Genomic DNA, 20,169 nt, shown 5'->3' with positions numbered 1-20,169 from the left:
GATTTTAGAGATTTTTGAACTTTCCTATAATGAGATGGTTACCTTAGCATATTGTTAAAGCTCAATTCAACTTGAGCAATAAATATAAATGTTTAAGATTTTTGTGCAGTCTTTAGTCCCTTTGGATCTATTATCCAATGCAGTTTCTTCTAAGATTAGCTATAAATGTCTTCATATCTTTTTTCTATCCTTTCCTCTAAAGGAGATCTATTGCAATTTCTTTATGATATGCCCCTAAAGACTCTATTGTAATTACAAGTTGAATTGTAGGTTCAATGATTTTTTTGGTAGAAACTTTATATTCAAATTTAGAAATCAAAAGCTAGTGATGCACAATTGATTCCTTGGAAGATTTTAGACATTAATTTCCCATTGCAAACATGTCAAGATGTGTGATTGTCCAACCATTTAATTTCAACTTTGGCTTAAGCAAGAAATCATACAACATACTTTTTGGAATTTTAGTTTGTTGAAAATTAGTGAAATGTAATTTTTTATGACCCATCTACTATTTTTAAACACAAATTAAGCTGGAAAGAGGCTTTTCTTGGAGTAGTCTCACATACTAATATAATTGTTCATGATATTAGACATGTTATTTTATTAATTACTTACTCTGATATTTTATGTTGTCTCACTTCTCTATTTAGATGGATTTTCAATTTCAACAAATCAAATAGCATGTTACATAAGTGTTCAATACAAAGAAGGATGACACTGGGCTTATGACCTCTTGTAGGATTCCTTTACATTATTTTACATAATTATGTTTTTCATCTATTTTGTATAGTTTTTGGTATGTCACATTTTGATAGTTGTGTCATTGGTCTAATTAATACAATTAATATTTATTTCACATCCATATACTAGTTAATTATGTTGCAAGTCAATTTATTTTTGCAACATTATAAGCAAATTCTACTATAGTTTATAATATTAAAATAAAAACATAAAAAATAAAAAAATTATAGAAAATAATGTTTAAGAGGCCTTTGGACATGTATTTTTATAGCTTAAGCACTTCATTGGTGAAACAACTACCAACATTCAAATTCTTATTGAGCTAATGTGCTTGCAAGTCTTTCTACCTTAGTTGGACCATTGTGACCCCACTGATTTCAAGTCAAAAGCATTTTATGTGAAAATATACAATATTATATCAATATGAACTTTCAATTATTTAATATTTTAAAAGATCATATTAAGAAAAATCAAGATAAGATAATGTGATTAATGTCCAACAAGAGACCAACAAGGGTCTATGGGACCGAAAGATACAATAGTGTAGAGAGGAGTAATACAACACAAGCACCAAAAGGCATTCAGGGAAAAAACATTGAATAGGAAAGCAAGAAAAAGGGAAACAACAAGGGGGGGGAGAGAGAGAGAGAAGGGTCATCAATCCTTTCTTGGTACAAAGAAATCTTGCACATAGGCATAAGGCCTAGGATGTGAAAGGGTCAGGGCCCAATTCTATCTCTATCTCTATGTAGTAGTGGAGATAGGGTGTCATTTTCTGAGAAACCCCACTAAGGTCTAACCAATTTGGTGTGTCTAAAGATGGGTGTATGTGGTCATTTCATGCCCCTAGAAATGGTGATGGAAGCAAAGAAGTTAGTGATGAGCTAATATAAGGTCTAGCTCTGAGGAAACAAGATCTATAAAGGGTGGTCTCTAAGTTGGGAGGTCTCCCAGAGGTAGTGTGTTAAGCATCGCTGGTTAGAGTAACTAAAAAAGGTCGAGAGGAATCTTCAATCTTTGAATAGGCAGTGGGACCTACCTCTGATCTCATAGTAGGTGGGGCATTTGAAGATAAAGTGGGTCTCAATCTCTATCTTAGATATGGTGCAAAGGCAACATACTCTTTCCTATCTAGTCAAGTAGTGATAAGTCAGGCAATGAAGTCAGTGTGATCCAAGTCTAAAAGACCCTAGGATAATACCATTGCAGGTTACCAGAAAGTGTTGCAAGCAGAAGGTAATCTGAGGGCGTTAACCACCATGAGGGTCAATCCAAGTTGTGGAGATGTATTGCTTGTAAATGTCGAGTCTCACATGTCCATTCAAGTCTTTTCAAGAAGGGAGGAGATGGGTGGGAGCATCTAAGGATAACTGGTATGGTGGAAGATGATTGATATCAATCCTGATCAAGCTCAATATGTTATTGGCATGGGTATACCATGAGCAAGCCTTAGTCATCCCCGCCAAGATGGCAATGTCCAAAAAGGATTGGTAAGCAAGGTACGATTATCTATGTCAGCCCTCAGCTAAGTCCACAAAGCCTCTAAGATGGTGAATGAACCAAATCAAGTTGAAAATGGTGCTAAGCCAGAAAGGGTGAGCCCCAAACTTAGCCAAAACATATTAGAACAAAAATTTAATATTTTTTTTAAAGGACATATTAAGAAAAATAAGGAAAAAAAAAAAGAGAGGTTCAAGGCAGATCAAAAGAAGGAAACAAAGGAAAGATGAGAGAAGAAAAACTCACACTAGTTTATGCCCAAAGCTTTTTAATTCAGCCAATTCTGAGTCACTTTTGGCCTCTACTAACATATACAAATTTTGATTATCTTTTAAAGTCTCCTCAAAAATTCTATTGCAACATGAGATTGGTCCATATTTGTTTAAATCCATACATTTTGCTTGGGATATTTTCAATAGATCATTTTATTCTTTTGTGTATTAGTCTACGGTGCTAAAGCCTGAAGCATGGAACCCTTCGAAGTAGAGAAATTTGTCCTGATAAGTAAATTTCTGCTTTTTTTTTTTGCAATTTTCTTAATTATTTCTCTATTTCCATTTTATTTAAATCATGACTATATATTATTCATTTTATTATTTTTGTGTATTAGTTGATTTTTGTATCTTTTAATTGTAATCGTTATTGATAGAGAAATATTGTAATGGCTTTGTTGCTCTAACGGTGAAGCCCAATCATTGTCGTCTCTTCCTCTTCCAAGTCTTTTTCATCTTCCACTATTAATGAAGAATATGTATATGTGTATAATCAATCTACTATTGTTAAATTGTACTAAGAATTATATTTTAATAGAGATATTGCCCTAATTGAAGAGTGGATGTAGTCCAAAATAACTAGATGAACTAGTATAGAATTTTGTGTCATTCTTACATCTTTTGATTCAGTTTTAGTTTATTTTCTATATCTTTTATTTTAGCTCAACAATTGGTATTAGTGTTGGTTAAGCTCATTTGATTTTCTAGAAATCAATAAATATTTACAAATGCCATGGATGGGGTGGATAAGTGGAAATTCAAAAAAAATTTTGGGAAAAACTTTGGGTTATGGAAAGTGTAGATAGAGTCTTTGCTCATCAAGCAAGATTTACAACCTACATTGCTTGGTAAGACAAAGAGCAAAGGATCATTGACAGATGAAGAATGGGAAAAACTGGATTTGAAAGCAAGGGCAACGATTTTCTTGGCTTTCTCAAGTAATGTGTTGTTTAACATTTCAGCTAAGAAGACAACTAGAGAGCTAGTTGAGAAATTATCTTCATTGTATGAGATACCTTCAACTTCGAATAAATTTTTTTATAATGAGGAAGCTTTATAATCTGAAAATGAAAAAAGGGGGAGCAATGTCAAATCATATAAATAGTTTAATACATTAGCCAATCAACTCATTTCAATCTATATATCATTAGATGATGAAATAAAAGCCATTTTCTTATCATGTTCACTTCCAAACAGCTAGAAAGGTGTAGTAATGGTTGTGAGTACTTCAATAGTAGCTAAGAACAAGCTGAAATTTGATGAAGTCATACCTACATTACTTAGTGAAGACATGCGAAGGAAGCACTATGAATCCTCTTTCAATGATGCTCTAATATTTGTAAGCACAAGTAATAGAGGAAGAAGTCATGAAAGAGGTAGAAATAATAATAATAATAATGGAAGAGGCAGATCGAATCATCACTCGAAGTCTAGAGGAAGAAATGGCACCTGCTAGTTTTGTGGTAAACTAGGCCACACCAAGAAGCAATGTTGGAATTACAAGAAGGCTCAAAATAAAGTAACTTAGGATGGTGTAAATGCTACAATTGATGGAGCTTTGGTACTTGTAGTTGGTGACATAGATTCAAGTTCATGGCTTCTCAATTTTGGCACATATTTTCATTCTACTCCATATTAGATTGCATTCACAAATTACCATGAAGGTATGATAAATTTTTTCTTGGGGATAAAAAAGAATGTAATATTGTAGGCAAAGGGGATATTTTATTGTCACTAAAAACTTATAGTCAACGACTTTTCAAAGATGTTAGGCATGTTCCTACACTTAAGCATAATCTGATTTTAGTTAGTTAGTTGTATACACAAAGCAATAATGTTAACTTTGATCTTGATTCATGGAGAGTGTCCAAAGGTCAATTAGTTTTGGCTAAAGGAAAGAAATCTAGAAGTTTATATACTTTAGACTGAAATAGTGAAATGGGAGCAACCATGGTGTAGTGCCTGCCCCTAGTTTACATTTTCGAGCTACATTTATGATATGATTTGCCAAACTCTTTTAGGCCAATTTATGTTTGATGAGTAGTATTATTATTTTAGAGATTATCATATGATGTTTACACTCAGTTTATTATATGATGAGATTACTTGGTACTCTATATTTCATGCATGTATGATGATTATTCAATGGTGTCAGTTATTGATGATGATTAGTTAGATGGCTTATTATTTCATGTGCTTCTTATGGATACTTACCCCATACTGCATGTGTATGGTGTGCGTGTTGTTTTATTTGTGTATGGTGTTTCTGATATGGTTAAGGAAGGGAGTCGTAGTCACCTGCTAGTCGGGATCTACACGATGCACCACTTCCTGCCATTGTCTGTTTAGCTTAGAATATTGTGTTTGTACATGCGTGGATTTTATGTAGGTTACAGGTACCGGGTATCGACTTCCCTGAATTGTCAGGATGAGCGTACCCTATCGCACTGTCTCAATGGTAAGAGAGGGGAGATAAACTCTTAAGTCCAAATCCTAAACCCTTTAGCCAATTGTCCTAATTGATAATTAGGACAAGTATCTGAGTTAAGTACCCTCCGAATGCATCAAATGATGTAATTTCGTGATTATAACCCTTTTTGTTATTTTGGTATGTATTTCTCTATGATGGGTTTTCGTATGTTGCTTTATGAGTCCTTGGCGTATTTTCTATTTATTTAAGTCTAATTTTTTAAAAAAAGGATTAATTAATGATTTAATTTAATAGAGAATTATTATGATATCTTTATATTTAATTAATTAATTAATTAAATAAAAGAATTAAAGTTGGAGATTAAAGTTCAAAGATAAATTTAGAACAGGATAATATTTATTTAATTTAATAATAATATATTTGGAGTTCATTTTTAAATAAATGCTAAATATTATTGTTATTTAAATTAATTAAATATGTTATCAATTAAGTTCTAAAATAAATTAAAAGTTGAAAGATATTAATTTATTAAGAATTCTAGATCGCATGATCTAAACATGAGTTAAATATAAGAATTAAATTAAAAGATTAAATTATAAAAATTAATAATGTTATTTTTAATTTCTTAAAAGTGCACATAAGATTTAAAGTAATAAATTAATTAAGAATTGAAGTCAAGTGAAATTTTAAATAAAGTTATTTAATAATTCAACTTAATGTGCATGAAAGTTGAATGCAAAAGAATAAGAAAAGATAATAAAAGTTAAATTGGAGTTAACTGAGTTGTGCAAAGAGTCTTCTCGAGTAAACGCAGAATTAGTGCCCCGGATTGAGGAGAAATTGCTTATCACAACTTTGGGGGTTCATTTTTGAGATGGAGGAATCTGGACGGGAATTTTTGGGAGACAATTTTTAGAAGCAAATTTCAGAAGGCTGATACTAAGAAAGTTTTCCAGAGGAAGGTTATTGAGGAGAGCGAATTCTCATACAGTTCCTAGAGATTGCATAATAGCATCAGGATCAGAGGAAGGTTATTGAGGACAGTGAATTCTCATACAATTCCTGGAGATTGCATAATAGCATCAGGATCAGGTAGGGTCTTGTGTTTTTTTTTATTATCCATTAAATACGCAATTATCCTTTCCTGCCTTCTTCGTGTCTGGGGTTTGTAGATCTGAATTCTCTGTGATGAAAGTGTTAACTATTCAATATTATGAATTTATTAATTTCTCTTCAATAATTTCTGTATCCATGGAGACTGGATGAATTATTAGGACCCTTATTTTCTTGATTTAGAAATTAAGATTTGATTAGGTAAGGGTTTTGGGTGTAAAATTGAAAGTTTTAAATTTAAAATTTAAAAAATAATAATAATAATATATATATTCCCTTTGGAGGAAATTGTTTTAATATAATTAAACTAAAACTAATTAAAATAAAACTTAATTTGTTTTTTTTAAAATAATGTTAAAAAATATATATATATAAAATATTTTGAAGTGGGGCGGGGCCACCACTTCCCACGCCCCACAGCCACGCTGCCGCGGCAGGTGGTACTGTTGCCTGTGGCAGCAGTAACACTTGCGGCCGTAGGGAATGGCAGGCCGGCGGGCCTTTAAACACGCTGTTTTTTTTTTTAAATAAAAAAAATAAATTTCGACTTACGTTTTGTAAATTGATTTTTTTTTTTTTAAATGTTTTAATTAATATTATTATATTTTAATTTAAAATTTATTAAATTTTAAATTATATTGGAATTATTATTATTATTTATTAATAATTTTATAAATAAATAAATTATTAATAAATATAATATGATTTTTTTTTATGTATCACTAATTAATTTTATTTAAAGTTTGATTTTAAAAAAAAGATTAATTAAAATCGAAAACTTGTTTAAGCAAGTTTAATATTAGAATATTGTTTTCAATAAAAGTATAGATTATTATAATCAAAGATCAACAAGTATTCTTATTAATTTAAATATTACCCTCAGATTGTTTTAGGACTTTGACTTAAGAACAATTAGGGGTAATTAGGTGTTTAGGAACGGGATAATTGGTAAAGGTGAACTATGGGTTCTATCTGTTTAAAACATACGTTCAACTGGAATGAAAACCTCACCTTAACTCAATAGTATATTATCAACCAAGTTGAACTATAAAACTTTTTACTTGAATATAAACACTGAAAATTGAAACCTTATTGTTTAACTCAACTGTATGTTTTCAAATCAAAACCAATTGTGTGACTATGATGTTTTCTATATATTGTCTATGCTTTTAGTGTTATGGGGTTGGTTTAGCTTTGACCAATTTAGAATGTTACCAGAGGCTCGGGGTTTGTGAATGTGAGGCTAGGATGATTTGTTCTCGATCTTTTCAAACCAACCAAGGTAATGTGATAGTATGCTCTATGATGGATGTATTTACTGTTTGTTATTGCTTTCTAGTTTCCTTGTGTAAAGCTGAGGTGTATGTACTTGAGAATACCTAACTTAACCATTTTTGAGTCTCGATCAGTTATATTTGATAACCATTTCTAAGTCTCGATCAGTTATACTTGTATTACTTTCTGGTTGCTTATTAGAGAACCATTGGATTTTGTGACTTATCATTGATGCCTTCAGTTGCTGATAGAGAACTGTCGTGGTTACATGATTACTATTTGATGTTATCTGTTGCTCATGAAGAACTGATATAATTTTGTGGATTATCTTTTTATGATGTTTTCAGTTGCTTGTATAGGACTGAGGTGGTTTTATTATGATTCTTTGATTTATGAGTTCATGAGCTAGGGTAGGTTATCTATGTGTAGAGTCGGGAAGTGGCTTGCAATGGGGGTCGGAGCCCTAAGAGGCTGCCTTGAGAAACCCATTGTAAGTCATTTTTAATAAGTGAAAACATTTACACTAAATGAGAGAAAATGAACCTAACAAGATAATTGTATGTTCTCTCCCATGCCATGAGTGCTAGTACAGACTAGGATGGGGTAGAGAGGACGCTTGGTTACGACCTTGCATTCCATAGTATGCCTCGTCAGTACGAGAGGATACTAGTGGCCGCAGGATCAGTAGGGACTCGAGATTCCTAAGGGATTACTTGGGTAACTTCTACGTGACTTTTGCGATGACACTTTCCCGCTTGCATATTGGGTTTCCTACGTGTCTTGTGGTACCTCTGGGATTTAGATGTTGATCTTTTTAGGAACCCTTGAGTTAGCATACTTATAGGATTTCCTGAACTTAGAGAGTATTTATGATTATAGGTTTTGTTATCCTATTTGGGACTTGAGACTATCTCCTCAGCGCGGTGGGAGTGGACCATTTAGGTTCCACGCGGTCGGGTGGTAGTGCTTTTACTCTTACCATTGAGATCCGTTCCGTGGTCACCGTGGCTGGAGATTTCGTGATTGGCATTTACCTTCACTATGTTTTTGGATTATTATGATGGATGGTTAGATTTTATGATAGATGTTTTATCATTATGGATGTATCATGTATGGTGAATAGTTTCATATATTTTTACTGTACTTTGTATCATGGATTTGAGGATGTTGAATCTTGATCTTTTCATATGTATATTCTTTTAAGCCTTTCATACCCTGTGACATGTACAGTGGATGATTGAGCATTCCGAATTAATTTGCCAAGGAGCATTTGGAACAAATGTATATTATGGACATTGGAGTTTCTGATTATTCTTTTATATGTATGTGATAGTTGTTAGACTTAGAATTAATTAAATTTAAAGGTGACTCAACGTCTTGGGATCTTTAAGAAATGTAACTTGCAATGTATGTTTGTCGATGATTAATTGTTATTGCTTCCGCTACTATGTGTTTGATGTGTATGTCATACTTTCTTACTTTAAAAAAAAAATGTTTAGAAAACTTAGTGAAACTTTAGGTTAATTCTTTTGGATCCCTTGGCGGGGCGTTACACATGGCAGTTGTGGAAAGTAATGTTGAACTTTGGCATAAGAGGCTCAGTCACATGAGAAAAATAGGTCTTGAAGTCATGCTTCAAAGAGACCAACTTCCGAGTCTTAATTCTCTTGATTTGGAGTTATGTGAGCATTTTCTTTATGGCAAGAAAAATTGCAATAGCTTTGTAAGGATGGGTCATGAGAAGAAATATTCTCCATTAGAGCTTGTGCATTCTGATGTTTTCGACCCTATGGAGGTAACTTCTCTTGGTGGTGCTAATTATTTTGTCACATTTCTTGATGATTGCACTTGAAAATTTTGGATTTACATGTTGAACAAGAAATCTAAAGTAATTTTAAAGTTAACTTTTTTTAAGGCTATGGTGGAAAATTAGATTGGGAAAAAGATTAAATGTCTACTAACGAAAAATAGTGGTGAGTTTTTCTCTTTGGAGTTTGATAATTTTTGTGTAGATCATGGTATTTGGAGGATTAAAATAGTCCCTTATACACCTCAAGAAAATGGCATAGCAGAGAGGTTAAATTGTACCATCTTAGAAAGGGCTCAATGTTTGTTATCTAATGCCAGTTTGGGAAAAGAATTTTGGGTAGAGGCATGCAATACAATAGTTTATTAAATTAATCGAGCCCCTTCATGTCTTGATTTTGATATTCTAGAAGAGAGATGGGCTGGTAAAAGAATTTCATTTTTCTCATTTATGAGTGCTTGGTTGTGATGCGTATGTTCATTTTCCTAAAGAGACGGGAACAAAATTAGATTTTAAATCCAAAAGATGTGTATTTCTGGGGTATGGTGAAGATCAATTTGGTTTCCAATTGTGGGATCCAGTTGCTTACAAGGTGGTTCATAGTCGAGATGTTATTTTTAATGAGAAGTTCTTAGGATTGCAAAAATTGGTCACTACTTCAAGTACATGTTTTGATTATGATTTATTAAATAATGGCTCAAGTTCCATTGTTCAAAGCTCTACATGTCACTAAAAATTTGTTACTTTTACTCCAACTATGACGATTCCACTAGTCCAACAAGTCATATACCCCATTGCCAAAAGTTCTACATTTCCTAACACACCATTGGTCACTGACTACACTAAGGGCCAATTCCCTTTATTTCCCACACATCCTTACTCCTATTCCACACTATCCAATCTGGCTCTTAGGACCCCCAATACACCAGTAATACCTTGCGGCTAACTCTAGTAGGGCCCATGTGCAATACGTAGAGCCTAGAGCTCTATCCACTCCCTTTACTCTGCGTGTTCAGTGTCTAACCAATGGCCTTGCACAACACGTTGTCTCTACATTCCCTAGCCCACACATTCATATCTTTCCTGCAGTTTTAGAATGCATAGTCCAACCTAACTCATGTGCTACATAAGGCATCAATTCCATAAAGCCCCAATTTGTTGTTGGAAAACCACACATTGTAATGGAACATACTTTTGATGATGCCATGGTTAAAATAGATGTTGGTGGTCCAATTCAAACATACCAATCACCAGTTTTGCAATAGAGGACCGATAGTGTCCAACTTGATCCTCACAATATATATTGAGCAAATGCATATGCTATTGGCATTGATTTTTCAGTTGGACAAAGAGAGGATAAATAAAATCCCACAACCAAGGAAATCTACTTGAGAAAGAAAATGACCTCATAAGTTTGATGACTATGAGTTATTATTTTCTTTATGTTCTGATTAGACAGAGCCACAAAATTTTAAGCAAGTCTACACTAATGTAAATTTAGTGCATTGGTTGGATGCTATGAAAGATGAAGTGGATTCTTTAAATAAAAATCACATGGGATTTGGTTCCTCTTCTGGAAAATTGTAAAGCTCTAGAAAAAATGGGTCTACTAGATAAAAAAGGAAGATGGAGGACAGAAGAGATACAGGTCTAGATTGGTAGTGAAGGGATTTTCTCAAAAAAAGGGAGTGGATTTTAATGATATTTTCTCTCTAGTGGTTAAAATGCAAACTATTTATTTGATTTTAGGCATGATAGCAGCTTGATATCTTGAGCTTGAGCAACTCGATGTCAAAACAACATTTCTACATGGGGATATTGAGGAGGATTTGTATATGGAGCAGCCAAAAGGATTCATTAAATAGGGGCAAGTGTATTTATATTGCAGGTTAATGAGGAGTTTATATGGGCTGAAGCAAGCTCTGTGCCAATGGTACTTAAAGTTTGATAACTTTATGACATAACAAGGTTTTACTCGTTGTGAATTAGACCCATGTGTTTACTACAAGTGGCTTCCTACTGGTGAGTTTGTAATTTTGCTACGGTATGTTGATGATATGTTGACTACTAGAAATAGTATGTGAGTTATTTAGGAGTTGAAGATGCATTTGGCTCTTTGTTTTGCCATGAAATATTTAGGGGCATTGAAGAGGATTCTTGGGATGGATAAAATCCATGATAGACATAAAAGAGAACTTAGATTATCTCAAGAATACTATATTTTAAAAGTTTTAGAAAAGTTTAATATGTCAAATGCCAAATCAGTTGCCACTCCATTGGCTGATCATTTTTTATTGTGTTCAAAGATTTGTCCTTCTACCCCGGAAGAAAAATATGAGATGGATGGTATTCCTTATTCTTCAGCAGTTGGGAGTTTAATGTAATGCAATGGTTAGCACACATTCAAATCTTGCTCATGTAGTGGGAGTTGTAAGTGGTTTTATGGGTAATCTAGGTAAAACTCAGTGGAAAGTAGTTCAATGGATTTTCTAGTATTTGAGAGGCACTTCCTCTCATGTTTTATGTTTTAATAACAAGACTCCTTATATTTGTGGATATGATGATTCTGATATGGTTGGAGATTTAGATAAAAGGAAGTCTACAATAGGCTATGTTTTTACTTTTGTTGGGGTAGTGATTAGCTGGGCTTCTCCTAAGTAGCAAGTTGTTACTCTTTCCTCTACCTAGGCTGAAAATATTGCACTTACTGAGGGGACCAAAGAGCTTATATGGTTACAATGATTGTTTGGAGAGTTGGGATTTCAACAATCCAACTTTACTCTATTTTTTGATAGCAAGAGTGCCATTCATTTGGCTAAAACTTCATCGTTCCATAGTAGCATGAAGCATATAGAAACCCAATTTCACTTTATCTGTCATGCTCTTGAAGAGGGAAGGCTATAGTTAGAGAATATTGAAACAAAGGTTAATCTGGTTGATGTGTTTACAAAGGTTGTATGTTGAGAGAAGTTTGAATTCTATAGAGCTTCTCTCAATATTGTCATGCCATAGCCATAAGCATTCCAAGTAGGGGACATCTCTATGCAACATTGATTGGACTTCAAGTGGGAGATTGTAATAGTTATTGGCAGAGGAATATTGCAATGACTTTGTTGCTCTAATGGTGAAGCCTAATCAATGTTGTCTCTTACTCTTCCAAGTCTTTTTTGTCTTCCATTATGAATGAAGAATATGTATATGTATATAATCAATCTACTTCTATTGCATTGTACTAAGAATTATATTTGAATAGAGATATTGCCCTACTTAAAGAGTGGATGTAGTCCATAACAGTTGGATGAACCACTATAAAATTGTGTGTCTATTCTTGCATCTTTTGATTCAATTTTAGTTTTTAGTTTTAGTTTATTTTTGGTATCTTTTATTTTAGGTCAATAGTAATGTGTTGAAACCTAAAGCATGGAACCCTTAAGAGAAGAGCAAGTAGACAATGCAGATTTCTACTCTAATCGTTATTATTTCCTTAAATTTTTTACTCTATTTCATTTCAATTGTGCATTATTCAAGTCAGTTGAGCTCAGAGAAAAACATTTTGAATCCAAATTAGGGTCTTTTTTGTCAGTGGCACAAATGTCGTGCCTTGTTCCAACTACTTTTTAGTGTTATTTGAAGGAGATATATTATTCCTAAATATAAATATCTTTAAATTTAAGAGACGAAAATTATGCAGATTTTTGCTCTGTTTTTATAATTTATAATTATTTTTTATTACCATTTTATTTAAATTGTGCCTATATATTATTCATCTTATTGTTTTTGTGTATCAGATAACAGTTGTACCTTGCAACATGTTGAAACCTAAAGCATGGAACCCTTTAGAGCAAATAAAGTAGACAAGGTATGTAGATTGTTCTATTCTTTATTATTTTCTTAAATTTTTTATTCCATTTTATTTCAATTGTGCATTATTCAAGTCAGTTGAGCTTGGAGAAATATATTTTGAATCTAAATTAGGGTCTCTTTTGCCAATGCCTTATTTCAACTGCTTTTCGGTGTTATTAGAGGTGACAAATTATTCAAAAATATAAATATCTTTAGATGTAAGAAATCAAAATGCAACATTATTAGATCTCCGAAACTATCACATCTCAAGTTTGAATTGTCAAGAGGTCCAACTTCTTAATTTCTCGATCTTTGATTATTTAGAAAAAGAAACATTGAATATCAAAATTTAGTCACTTAAATATACACTCTAGATATATAATGTTCTATTTGTTGATTGCTAAATTTAAAATAGAAATCATAATAAAATACATTTTACTAATCTATAATAATGTCAAATAAATTTAGTCATATCTAAATCAGAAAATCATAAAACAATTTGTTTTGAAGCATATGAAAAAGTACATACAAATAGAAACATAAGATTTTCCTAACAAAACTCAACAACTAAGTTCTAGAGAGTAAATACCTATAAATATTCTATCAAAATGTTTACTATAGATATTTTCCAATGGCAACATGGCATCCATAATATCACAAAAAAAATTAATAGCTTATTTTAACCTAGTCACTCTAAGAGTGGTGAGTAATCTCTTTACAAATAATAGCTTTCTCTTGCTAAATGTCTTGAAGGAGATCTTAAAAAAATTAACCAAATAAAATATCAAATGTATATTAGGATGAGCTTGACAACTCTAGTAGCACTTACACATTTGCTAGTTAATAATGAGTATGTTGTGGTGAACACATTGTTCATCCCTCTTCCCTAAGCAATGAACTTGTCAAAGTGACTTCAATGGGTCATTTTGAGTGAAGTCACTTTGAGGTTATTAAATTTGATTGAAGAATTATAAGGACTTCCCATTCCATCTGTGATCATTCTCAATGACATTAGCCTTTCTTACTTGCACAATTTATCAATTGACTTTCCAATGAGCATGAAACTCTATTATCCAAATGAACCCAACACATTGATTCAATTTTTTTTGGATTTAATACATCGATGTCTCATGATATTGCTAATATTATTTCTTAAGGAGGATTCATTGCATAAATTATTGCAATTTGAGCCATTTCTATTTGCTAATTATGCTTTCTTACATTGTTAACTCTTTAATTATTTTTTAAAAAGGTGGACATTAGTTATGGTTTTATTCATCTTATTCATCCTATCATTTATTTATGGATTTGCATTTTTTTTACTGTTAACTTTTCTGTCACAAATGTACTAATCCATCTCCTTCCCCCAATCCCTCAAGGTCATCTATTTTTACATAATTGCCATTTCATATACTTCATGTTTGTATGCCCATTGATACCAACTTAGTCACAACTTTATGTTGTCCCATACACCATGACATACAACAAACTCTATCCACTTCATGTTCATAGCAGGCATAATTTTTATATGTATACACTTGTTCTATTAATGTTCTATTGCAAGCATTAGTAATGAACATTGTGCGCAACTGCATACAATATTATTTTTATAGGTATATGAAGATTACAAAACATCATCCAAAAACTATATTGAATCTTTATTCATTTAGTACATAGTTTTGCTTTGGCTTAATCCTATAGGTTCATGCTCACAATAAATAAAGATGAAAGATAAAATTACCTACCCTAAACTTGTACACTTTTATTTTGCACCACTATAAACACTATTGTAATTACATGATTAGTATTCAACTTAAATTATTTAATACACAAACTATCTTCAATCATAATGCTTTAAACCAAAATTATATTATCCACTAGCTTAATCAAGGCCAATATAATCTGCTAAGTCCCTTGCCACCCAAGACTAGGCCACATATTGTAACCCATATAGAACATGTCATGAGCCTAGTCTATCAAAATCAAATTCTTGTTTTTGACTCCACAAACTAACTTTCAAAAAAAAGACAATTTCTTTGTTAACCATGCACTAAACTCTTCAAGCTGAGTGATTATGAATTTATAGATAACTGCAAGTGGTCATTTATTAGTTCCTATTGAATGGCAGGATACTATAGCATCCAAGTGGATGCAAAATTTGAAATAACTTTTGACCAATCTGAATGTTTTATTAATGTCCTCCAACCTATTTTATAATGTTTTCCTATTTTGGTTATTATTTTTATTTATTAAAAAATGTTAAATTTGAATTTCCCATTGGTTGTTGTTGTGAATAGTAGGGTATCCAAAAAAAATTCATTTTGTTAAAAAAAAATTGTGGCAGATGTGGTCTATCGAAAATAGCAATAGTGATTTCATTAACAGTATTGACCTATATTCTAAAAAATATCTAGCCAAATTTGACAACATTTAGTGTTTATAAATTTGGGATATGATCTAATAGTTTTCTATGGATGCTCTATAAATTTTTATCAGTTAATTTTTGGTATTTTCAATGACATTTTTTTCTTTGTTTTCTTTATTGCTTTGATTTTTTCCCTTAATTGTCTTATCAAAACAACTATTCTTAGCAAATTTTTAGACCTAAATCTTTAGCAAATCTATTGTATCTTAATTTGGATTTATAACGTGCATTGTATGATTGTCATATTGTTAGAGAACATGTCATTTTTGATAGAAAATATGGTCATAATTCTTTGATATGTCTTTTACTTAGTCTTGGTGAATGTTTTTTGGCTGACTATCAAACTACATTCAATTGGATTGTTGAATTTTGTCATCTAGAGTTTATATTTATTAGTAATTGTTGATTTTGGAGGCATCAAGAAAATTGGACATTCCCTTCTGAGTGCTTTCGAGAAGTAGTTTTGTTGGAGACCCATTTTTGGCTTTCAACATTTGTGAAAGTCACAGAGATTAGGTATTTTCCTTTGTGTCATTTGAACTATTTATAAAGAGCTAATTCTTTAATCCTACACCCCTTTTGGACATCGTAGATTTTTTTTCCAATTTTGTATTCATTTGGTAACATATTTTGCCTAGGGTTTTTTTATATAAGAATACATTTATTAACTGATCTTCCTATTTTGGAAGTTGCACACATTATTTTTTATCTTGCTATATTTTCCTTCATTGTAGTGTATGAATTTATCCTTAGATTTTTCTACCTAGTCTTAGCACATATTATTCTTGCTTCTTTTTCTTGCTTAAGAAAGATATGTGACTCTGCCAATAAGATGAATATTTGCATAAGTTTTAGATACCTTGATAGGAGCATGCCCTAACAACTCTTTCCAACCTTGTGTCAATTTGACAGAAAACATGGTCCCAAGCTATGGCATCTAAGCCAAAAGAACATTCTCTTAATCCTAAATTTAAATGCTAGAATAGATAGAACTGGGCTATGGCATCTAGACTTGAGTAGGAATTCACTAATTAAAACAAGGTAAGTCTGTCAATGGAAAGATCAAGTGGTGAATCAACAAGCCTATAACAAAGATGCAGATTTGAAATCCAGAAATTAAGTACTTTATGGATGACAATTTGAGAAACAATTTTGCATAGCAGTTCATTACCCATTGTAGAAATATAGCAACCCAACTACATAAAATATATAAAATTTCAGATTCAAGTTAATTTTCCAGTCATTATTGTGCACACTTAAAAAACCCAAAAAAGAGGGGATTTTAGAAAGCCCTAAATGCTCTATTGTTTTATAGCTAAGATTATCCTTACAAAAATAAAATATCCTCTACATATCATTGGCTGAAAATTTGCAAATTGTCATTTATTGATGCATGAAAATGATAGTAGCTGCATGTGAATTTTATATACTAAAATTGTAACTTTGTATTAAATATGCGTAGGAGTTGAATTTCCAACATAATATAGTGGATCAGAATATGTAAGCCGAATTATAATCTAAATTGGGAAAGGCAATAAAATGAATGACATCTAATTTAAACAAGATTGTATTCCGTTAAGGTAAAATATCAATCATTATACACGAAGATTAATTTTGTATCAGTATTCATGCATTTATTTGATTTGTAGGCAAAACCCAATACTGACAAAGAATATATTCAAGAAATTATAGACCCACCCCTAGGAACAAAATAGTAATCTAGAGGATAATCTCCTTACTCTTGATCCCAGTGAGCCTCTTCATCGTGTTCTTCTCCACATATTCAGTGATTTGAGGGGCATAAGAAACAGTAGTTTCGATATTCTTGTTGAATCTATGATCTATTTTCTTCTTCTAATGAGATGGATGTAGAGTTTTATGAGCATATGCATGAGTTAATAAGTGGCTATGGACATCTGTTTTTGTTCCAATGGAGAAGAGATTGGTGGCTGGTGTTGTGTTCACCCACTCATGCATTGCATGTTCGCTTTTATTTAGTACTTTGATGATGGAGACACAATTCAAGTACAGAATGGACACAACAGGAAAGGGAAACTTTATTAACTATGAAAATATGCTAATACACTTAGTGCAGAGTAAACAGACTCCAAAACATGCCCTATGGTCTTATAATAGTATAAATCTAGAGATAATTTCTTCTCCCAGTACCTTCTCTCAAACTCCACTCTGAACTACCTTTTACAATGCCAGAAATGTTCTTAAATAGACCCCAAAGGGTTAAGGATTAGGAATACATTCTAGAAAGTGCTAGTTGGCATCAACCACCAAAATGGAAGGCTCCAGAAGTCAATGCAAAATTAGAAAAATTCAGAAATGGTAGCTAAACTTCTAGGAGGCATAACTTTTGAATCGTAGCTCTGATTGACAAACCGTTTACATTTTCGAAAAGCTCTCAGAGTGGTTTATAGCCCTATGACCAGCTTCACTCATCCCCCATTTTTTAGGTTCATTTGAGGTCATTTAGTACCTCAAACCTGACTTTGAAGCATTCTTAAGAGGTCTCCAAAAACCAAAAAATTGCATTAACTTTCAAATCATGCTGCCTTTTGACCTAATTCTTTTTCTAGAATGTTCTAAATTATAATTTTAATCATCCCTCCAATTTACACCTTCTAAATCACCATAATTATGGCTCAATTACATAGTCTTATTTTTCTAGCATTTACACATATCCCAAGGTGCTTAAAAAATCTAACCCAGAACATTGATAGTGGAACTATGAGAGTTAGAACATTTATTTGACCCAAATGGTTATCCAGAAATGAAAACACATGAAATAGAAACTGTCTAGATTTTTTTTTTTTTGGGTGACACAGGATTGCCCTTATACCTCTGGATGCTTCTGCATCAAACACCTAGGGTAGATTGAAAAGTGACCCTGTCACTTTATGGATGGTAGAGGAAATCTAAAATGGGAAACCTCAATTGCTAATATCCAAGTTGAGTCCTCTATTGGCTGTCCTTTCCACTTAACCAAATACTCTTCATACTTCCTATTTTTGGTACACCTGCCCACACGACTATCCATAATCTCTTCTATCTCCTCCTTCTCAGAAGTAGGAATTGGACATGGCTCTAGCATCAACCCCTCATTTGCACCATCATCATGATACTCTATTAAGTTTTCAATGTTGAAAATAGGAGAAATGTGAATTCCATCTAGCAACTCCACTTCATATGCATTTCTTGAGTCATGTTTCTTCAAAATTTTGCAAGAGCCAAATTTCTTCATCTTCAGCTTGTTGTAAGTACCTACTAGAAATCTTTCTTTTCTTAAGTGTACCATGACTAGATCCCCTACTTGGAACTCCTTATGTCTTCTCCTTTGATTAGCCCTATATTTATACTATTGGTTCATCTTAGTAATGTGTGCCTGGACCTCCTCATGTAGATGCTTGATATATTCAACAAATTCTTCTGCTTCAACACTTGTCCTCTCCCCTTGCACTATCTTCCTCAATTCTATTACAGTCCTTGGGCTACTTCCATATACAATTTGGAATGATGATCTACCAGTATTCCTATTTATAGAGTTATTGTAAGAAAATTCCAGTTGTGGTAGAATCAAATCCCATCACTTGGGCTTATCCCCAACTAAACATCTCAGCAAATTGCCCAAACTTCCATTTACCACTTTAGCCTATCCATCAATCTGTGGGTGATGTGTAGAACTGAACTTCAAGTCCGTTCTCAACTTCTTCCACAATGTTCTCCAGAAATACCCCACAAATTTAGTATCTCTATCAGAAACTATACTCCTTGGGAGACCATGTAATCTCACAACCTCTCTGAAAAACAAGTCTGCAATATGGACGGCATCATGAGTTTTGTGGCATGGAATGAAATGTGCCATTTTAGAGAACCTATCAACCACCACAAATACTGAGTCATTACCCCTTTGTGTCCTTGGAAATCTAGGAACAAAATCCATACTTATGTCCTCCCATGGCTTTGATGGAACATGCAATGGCTGATATAGTCCAGTATTGTGACTAAATCCCTTGGCCGCTTGATAAACCTGACAACTCTATACAAACTTCTTCACATCTTGTGAAATTTGAGGCCAAAAATAATGTCCTCTAAGAATGGAAAGGGTCTTATCTTGACCAAAATGTCCTGTCATCCCTCCATTATGTTTCTCCTTGATCAAATTTTCCCTCATGGAACTCCTTGGAATGCACAATTGACTGCCCTTGAACAACATACCATCTTGAATCAAATTGTCTAACCACTTGATTCTGTCTATAGCAACGGGTTCTTTACAAGCTTTTCATGCTTCAGCAAAATCAGGACCCTTAGGGTACAGATTCTTGAGTTCATCAAACCTAACTACTTCAACTTGCATTATTTTAAGCAACAACTGCCTCCTACTCAATGCATCTGCAACCCTATTAGACTTTCCACTTCTATGCTTCAACACAAATGTATAGCTCTACAAGAACTCTACCCACTTCATATGCCTCTGGTTCAATTTACCTTGGATATTTAGGTACTATAATGCCTGGTGATCAATATTTAAAACAAATTCCTTTGGCAATAAATAATGTCTCCATTTCTTTAAGGCCTGAACTATTGCATAGAACTCTTGATCATAAAAAGAATACTTCTTCTTCGCATCATTCAATTTTTCACTAAAATATGCAATAGGCTTACCTTCTTGGCTCAATACAGCCCTAATAGCACTACCACTAGCATCACAATCCACCAAGAACCCCTTACTAAAATAAGGAAGTGCCAACAT

The sequence above is a fragment of the Cupressus sempervirens genome, chromosome 2 (genome assembly GCF_028749045.1).
Source record: "Cupressus sempervirens isolate cs-2001-9-10 chromosome 2, ASM2874904v1, whole genome shotgun sequence".
Lineage (NCBI taxonomy): Eukaryota > Viridiplantae > Streptophyta > Pinopsida > Cupressales > Cupressaceae > Cupressus > Cupressus sempervirens.
This window is presented reverse-complemented; position numbering follows the sequence as displayed.